Source organism: Symsagittifera roscoffensis, chromosome 7 (assembly GCF_963678635.1).
Source record: "Symsagittifera roscoffensis chromosome 7, txSymRosc1.1, whole genome shotgun sequence".
Classification (NCBI taxonomy): domain Eukaryota; kingdom Metazoa; phylum Xenacoelomorpha; order Acoela; family Convolutidae; genus Symsagittifera; species Symsagittifera roscoffensis.
In genome coordinates this window covers 43,496,708-43,504,561 of record NC_087068.1, presented here as the reverse complement: position 1 = coordinate 43,504,561, position 7,854 = coordinate 43,496,708, and positions in this window count along the sequence as shown.

Sequence of the window (7,854 nt, the reverse complement as noted above, 5' to 3'; positions counted from 1 at the left end):
GTGGTTTTTTTTGCTCCAGAAAAACTTCGATTTTTAGCTAGCCAATTTCAACAGAAGTTTTTCATACTAGCAGGTAATGTTTTTCTGAACTCAAATTTAGAAAAAATTTCATCTGTGATCATTTTTCGAAAAATTATGGAGGCTTAAAGATTGCAATCGCAATATTAGTGACGGAATGTTTGCGCTCGGGGTGATTTTTTACTTCAGATAAATTTCCACTTTTTAACTAGCCATTTTTGACAGAATTTTTAAAAATAAACTGAAAGGTATTGTTGCTCTGAGCTCAAATATAAAAAGATATTTTACCTGTGATTATTTTTTGTAAAATTATGGGGTTTAAGGAATGCCATTTTTGTCAAATTGGGACAATTACCGCGCGATATATTTTGCGCTATTAGAACATAAGCGGATATTTAATCCGTCTTAGAAATCTTTCCAAATTGGTTAAAGCAGGCAGTTTGTCATAATTTCTTTGTTACTTGGAGCAAATTCTATCACCTTGTACTTTATATGGCTTGATTTTTTCTTTAAAAAAATCTCAATTTTTTTTTCAAAAATTCACCTTTTTCAAAAAATTCAATAATTGTTATAAAGCGAAAACTGATTCATAGAATTTAAAAGGCAGTCGGAACATTCAGGGCTTCGCTCATTTACGAGCAGTATTGTTGCTTTATAAAAATTGATTCCATATAGCTGCTGTTAATCTGAGTACAGTGGTTATAATGCCACGCGGAGTATGTACTTGGTAAATTAACAGGGGGATGCGTTTAAATGTAACATCAGCATGAAAGCTTAAGTTGTGTATTGCCGAAAAAACTCAAGAGTGACATTAGAAATGCTATCGGTTCCGCTATCCCCATCTTCTTCTTAATTCTTTCGAAAAAAAACTCTTTTTGTGTGTTTTCTGTCCAATTTTATGTTTTAATGAAATTGAAACACTTTCGAGATATTTGTTTTTTTTTCCTATTGAGGTTATAAGCAGCTGAGTGTGTGTTGGAACTGTTTGTATGTATTGTGTTCTAGGTTCACAACTTTTAATTGCTACAATTATTTAACCAAAAGCTAGATTCATTGTTTTTTGAAAACATTTTCATGCAATTTAAAAGAAAATATAAAAAACGGGAACATACTTTTCAACTTCATTTTCGTTAAAACAGAACTTATTGAAATGAATTTTATTTATCCTCTCTATAAAAATATCCGTGTAAGTTTGAAGAACTCCAAGCTTTTTTAAACCGAATTTTTTTATGATCAACATTTGTGTCACGGCAACTTTTGTTATCAAATGCCAAAAATGCTTCCATTAGCCGTAAATTGATAGAAATAAAGGATCGAGAATAAGTATTTTTAACTATGTTTTCACTGGAACTAGTCAAATATGGGATGTGATACCAGTTTGTCTCCAACACTGGATGAAGATTCTCCCACCTCAGCATTCGAATGACATATCCAGGGTTGTTCACGGCAGATAATGTTGTATTTGAACCATCTGAATGTCAAGAAGTCTTGTGGGTTCGCGTAAGGAATTGCTGGTGTATTTGGAATAGTTCCAAGTTGGAATGGATACCCAGGCCTTTAAAAACGTTTTTCGCAGATATACATATTATCTAACAACAAAAACGATAAAACATGAGAAAAAAGGGAAACATTTATAAAATTCCTTTAATTGGGAAAAAAGGACGCGAAGTTTTAATGGTATACTTCGGTAGTTTGGAAACTCTTTTTTTAAAAGTCAATCTTACTGAAATTTTACCATGGCAGTTAGCTTTTGCATAAACTTATCTGCACAACTGTTGATAAAAACATATTGTTCAGCTCGTTTCAAAGAATCATTGTTATACTTACGTTAATAATCACATGCAAATTTTTTTGGTTGTTTTTCTAGGATAGTTAGCGTTTCCTTGCACTTTAAGCATTGAGCTCGGATTTTAGTGCGCCTCGAACCACCTACCTTTCAACTGCGAGGTGGTGACTTAGCCAATTCACCCCCTCTCAGCAATATTTTTCTTAAAGATTTTGTGGCATAGTATATCTGCCACAATATGAGACTTGATTCCGACTTAGTTGTCGAAAATCCTCCGCCGATGTGGTGGTTTTTCCTGATCAAAGGCCCACTGCCAAAACCAATACGAACAATGATATTAGTTTGACACTCGGCGTGGAAAAAAGAGTAAATAAAATTGAGAAACTTGTTTTCTTCCGAATAATCTGTCATTTTCTCCAGGTACTCTAGAGGCGTAACATGCAACTCAAAGAACCCGTGGTGAAAATAGTTATGATACTGTCCATAACAACATGGCTCCGGATAATCATAGTTGTTATGCCGATGAAAAATTGGTCGAAAAAGTTGTTCAATTTGCTGCCGTATAGTTTCATGAATCACATTTAAACTATCATTGAGTTGTGCATCAAATCGGTCATAATTAGCATCATATTGCATTCCTCATCACGACTCTTCTCTTTTCCCTGCTTTTCGATTTTGAATGATGGCAAATTTGTTGAAAAAAGATGAAGATTTTTGTAAATGCTCTAGATCCTGAACAAAATTACAAAAAAAGTGTATAAGCTGATGATACTGCAATTTTCAGAGAACGTCATTCAAGAAGAGTATGTTTTTGCTCTCTCACTCATGTTCTTTCACGACAAGGCATGAATGAAAAAAGAAATATTAGAACGCATGAATGAAAGAAGAAATCATTTGCATAGTTTCGCGCACTTTTCCGGGCTCTTTCACAATTTTCTGGCATCTTTCCCTCAGGAAGAGCAAAAACATAATCTTCAACAGTTAGAACATAGTTGAAGATGACCTCGCGCAAAAGAGCTGCACTCGGGCACTTCGTGCCCTCAGGCCGGGCTCTTTTTCCCTGGGGCATCGTCAACTATGTTCTAACTACTACAAAGATAATCAAAATGCAATAAGCATTACTCTTACTCTTAACACTCACAAAACTGGATATTAAGATTGACTCTGATCTCAATTTTAGCAGGAGGAAATTTATCAAAGAAATCCTTTTAAAAATGAACAATTTCTTCGGGATTTTCTATTTGCTTTGCAAGACCTTAACAAAATCACAACAAGTTTATAAATTTAAATTCCACTTGTTTTTTAATTTCAACGTGTTAAATTACGGCTAAAAAAAACTTGATCAGTCAGCCACACATATTATTTATGAGGAAAAAGTAAGATTCTAAAGCGCTTAGCTGAGTATTATCAACTCTACAGTTCCCCTGATTTACATCTCCCACGAACTGTTTAAAATTTTAGGTAAAAAAAGTTATAATAAAAATTTGGTCAAAATACTAGGAAACAAAGTTTCTTCTGAAGATCTCAATAAGGTAAACAATAAAAAAACTAATTGCTAGACAGGTATGTACAAGTGCTCACAAGAAAACTAAAAAGTTAATAACCATGCGAAAAAAGGAAATGTTCATTTCCTGGCTCCGATATGGGACTAACTTTGAAAAACTATGTATAAGCCTAAAATACGTAAGCCTATAATACATAGAAATTGTTTTAAAAATTCAAAGTTTTTATTACAATTTTTTAATGGGCAAACATGACTTGACAAATTTTAAATTCAACTGATGTGACGAAACTCAAATTCATCGTTTTGGTGGTAGTGTTGTTGATAAAAACTGGTAGTGTTAGTACGATAGTTGGTCTCCAACGTTTCCAAACTCAAAAAATATACTGGTTACCAACAGTGAGTTCAATCTACTTTTTATAAGCAATTTTTTTGATCTAATGTTTTTTTTTTACTTTTTTCAGCAGCATACAGTTTGAAAAAAATTTTTAAACACGTTTGAACACGGACCATTTTTGATGTCGTTTTCTCTGGCTTCATTCTGGGATTTAGTTATTACCAATATCTTATTTTATTTTTAGTCTACTAATTTGTGAGCCTGATAAAAATTTAATTTTATTATTTTGTAAGAATCCAGAAACCATCTCACATGTTTTTGACAAAAATAAAGTCATGCAATGAAAATCTTGACCCCTGAACCAGCAGAAGTTGTTGTACTTACAAATCGCCGTGGTTTTATGAAAAAATTAGCCCCCTTATAAATCTGCTGATATTAACAGAACATAGATTTTTTTGTGAGTGAGAAAAAAAGGAATGAAAATATTGATTGTCCTTACTGGGAAAAGGGAAAAAGGGGAAAGAGAAAAACCAGCCTGGAGTCTCAAGAGCGCCGGCTCGAGCTGAGAATGCACTTAGACAGTAAGACCGGCTGTAACGCTTGCAATAGTCTGAGCGATCTGGAACCTTTCCTCTCTGAAACTCGAAAGTTTGAGATTGCCAGGTTGGTTGAGCTCTATTTGTAACAACTATGTCATCAGCTGAAGACAACCAACAAAGTTGTTTCAAAAAGTGTAAAAACAAAAGAATGTAACAGTTTTTAGACCTCATTTCAAATACCCCAGAGTTTTAAATATTGTAACAGTATTTTCGATTCAATTCAAGCGCAATTCTGAAGAAATAAAGTAATTAATGCTCGAATACAGATGTTTATTTGTTGAACTTTCATTACTTTGTTCACACAGAAAGATCAACTAAGCGCCATTATTGTTTCTTTATTGAAGGCCCTTTTGAGAATGCTGGAAATCTCTAAACTAAAATTCTGTATTAAATGACGAGAAAAACGCTCAGAATATTAAAGCATAGTTTGAATTTTGTAACTTAACTTGTTTGAACAATTTCTTTTTTGTTTTAAAATTGCTAGTCGTTTCAAACATTCAAAAATATATTTAAAAATGGCGAGATCAGTTTACAAAACTCTAAGGCGGCCATCTTACTTTCCAATTGCATCAACGTTTACCTGTTTCAACCATTTTTATAATTGTTTTTCATTGCAAGAGTTTTTCGCAATTCAACTAAGCTAAATTTACAAAACGAAGCTAAGTTTTTTAGCATAATTTTTGTCATTTTGAGTTTGCCCAAGAGTAAAACTCTCCTCTTTCTTGAAATATAAACAGCAAAAAAATTAATATCCCACGAGTTTCAATTCTCTAGGTCTAACAGAGTCTTTGTGCAACCATAGCCTGAAGCTCAATCTCTTCAATTATAAAACATTTTTTATCCAAAAGTAATTGAATGAGTGATGCCCGAGATTTTACTCAACAAATATTCGCCTTAGTCTTAATTTGTGACGAAAAGCAGACACCGTTCGACCGTTTCGGCCAAACCATGAGTCGAACACCTCAGCCCGGGCGAGTCTGACTTTTCGCAAGCTTAGAATTAATTAGACTTTGCGCAAGTTTAGAATTAATCAGTTTATTCCAGCGTGACTATTCGAGCCAACTTCTTTAAAAAAAACTATAATTTATAACAATCTTGTCAATATCAAACAACACGTCTTAAGATATCGAATTAACTCTGAACTTGAAACTTGATTCAAAAGAGTTCTTTGAAGTACCTGTTTGCTCCAAATGGCGTTGTTTATCTGTTGAGCTCTCAGAAAGTTGAGCTCTCAGAAAGCTCTCAGAAATGACAACCATTTGTTGAATGAAAGTTATTTTTTTACTGTGGCCTATGAGTTTTTTTAAAACGACGCCTTTGAAAAGTGAGGAAAGTGAGAAATGTATACAGTGCTATTTTAAATTATCCGTTTGAACAACATTAGAAATTTTTCTCAAACTGGGTTAAAGATTAGACAAAAGAAACAAAATTTGCTTAAAATTTCGCCAGAAGTAAATTAATGCATTTTTAAAACAAAATTCTGATTTCTTAACAAAACTCTGTGTATGATTTTGGTTTAATTCAATTATTTAAAAAACCCCATAGTCACCAGGTCAGTTGATAAAAAAATATGCACCGAAAAAAGCCACTTAAACAGCCCAACAGTTTACTAAATAATCGATTTGCACCTACGCGTTAATTGCTCTTTTGAAACTCTGAAGACATATGCTATAATACTTAAAATATAACACCGCCTATCAGAGTTTTGTCGATTATCATGCCAATGCAAAAGTTTGCAAATGACCCGCTTGTATTTTTATGCTAGTGAAAGGCTACTGTTTTAGTACGAATCTTTTTCTTTCTCTAACCTAACTCACAAAAAAAACTTTCATTAAATGTGTTCACTTGAGTGCTTTTTGTTGCTCCAATCACGATCTGTAGCATGGATATTTCATATTTCATAGCATCTGTTCTCGGCTTTATTTCTTGCTAGTGTTTGTTATGGACTAAGCGTCCATGGCTGAGTGCTTATTTCGTGAGACTCATGATTTCTAGGGCGCTGTAGGTCGTATGTTCGACTTTCAGAAGTCGCGAATTTTAACTAATTCAACACCCATTTTTACTTTTTGTTATTGCATTTTTTAGAACTCTAGTACTTTTTGTCGGGTTCTCGCTAGCGTTTGCGAAGCGCAGCTTTGCCTTTGTGTTAAAATTTGCGTACATAAACTTGAAAATTAAATTTGAGCAGAGTGCTTGTTGCCAAATATCTAATATTTTAAAGTGAGTGAAATTTTTTTTTCTGATTTAAAATCATATGAGCTAAGAAGTTAGGTTGATTTAATTTTCTTCCATACGAACACCTTAAAAGTAATCATCGCATGCTCAGAGGCACATATGCTAAATGCTACGTTTCGACAATTGATTATCACGCTAGTCTCGACATTTTATTATCACGCTAACGAAATTTTCTAAATTGAAAGCAGGTACACAAAGGGCCATTTCCTTATACAAATCAATTATTAACATCTTTATACTTGATATTAACAGTCCAAAACTTGTAGTTTAACAAAGATGTGTTAATCAAAAAGTATGATAATAATCATATAAACTGTGCTTTTTGCAACACGCAGAGGATCTATGAAAAAACTATCCAGCCTGTCTAAACACATTCCGTTTCTCTTATCCAGCCTGAGTGATTTTGTCGAGCGAAGCTATTTGTTGTATTTTTTGGCCTACAGAATTTACACGTAGTGCCAGTTGTGCAGCCGAAATCGGCTAGGCTGTGGTAGACGTGAAGCTAGAGTTCCAGTAAAAGCGCGTCCTCACACATTATCATTATCATGGCAGAGATCAATAATACGGTTTTCTGGCACATTTAAGAAGAACGCCTTACCACAATGTCAAGTGCTTATAATATGCAATTGAAAGCTAAAAATGGATAGTCGGAACAATCAGAGCTTTATTTTGATATACGAGCAGTCTTTTTTTCTTTTTAATGTGATATATTTCAACAGTTTGTTTTCTATTTCTTAAAAAAAACTTTTCTTTCCAGCATATTTGAAGTTTCAGTTAAATTTCAAGCCAACGCTCAATCAGAAAATTCTTGAAATCAAAAATTAAAAGTTTGAAATTGATCACCTTAGCTCTTATCGACAACTATAAGTCTAATCAGGGTTGTCTCAGGGATGTACAGAGTATTTTTCAGTGTGTGATACAAAATTATGAAAAATTGCGGATTTAAATCTCAAATTTGTATCTTATATGCTACCAGGTTTGGGGCGATCGTGATATTTTACCAATCCATTGCGACCACGATTCTTTCTGTCGCGTTTAAAAATCTGTTTAACCAATATTAAGCAGACAACGGAAATGCGTTTGCGAGTACAATAAAAACAAAAAAAAAATGTGCGAGCGGCTTAAAAAAAAACAACTTTGCGCGACTAAAAAAAATTGTCGCAAAATCTGTCCACAACCAAAAACAAAATTGTAATTACACAACTTAAAAACAATTTGCTATTTTCTGGTTTCAAAAAATTTGTAGCTGGAGTTAGGGAAAAAATTGTTTGGGTTTTGACTAAAAAAAGAGAAGCGAGTTTATAAAAAGCAGCTGTTTCCCTATTAGCTTTCATGCAACAAAATGGTCTAATTTTGATCTAATATCGCTAAACTCACA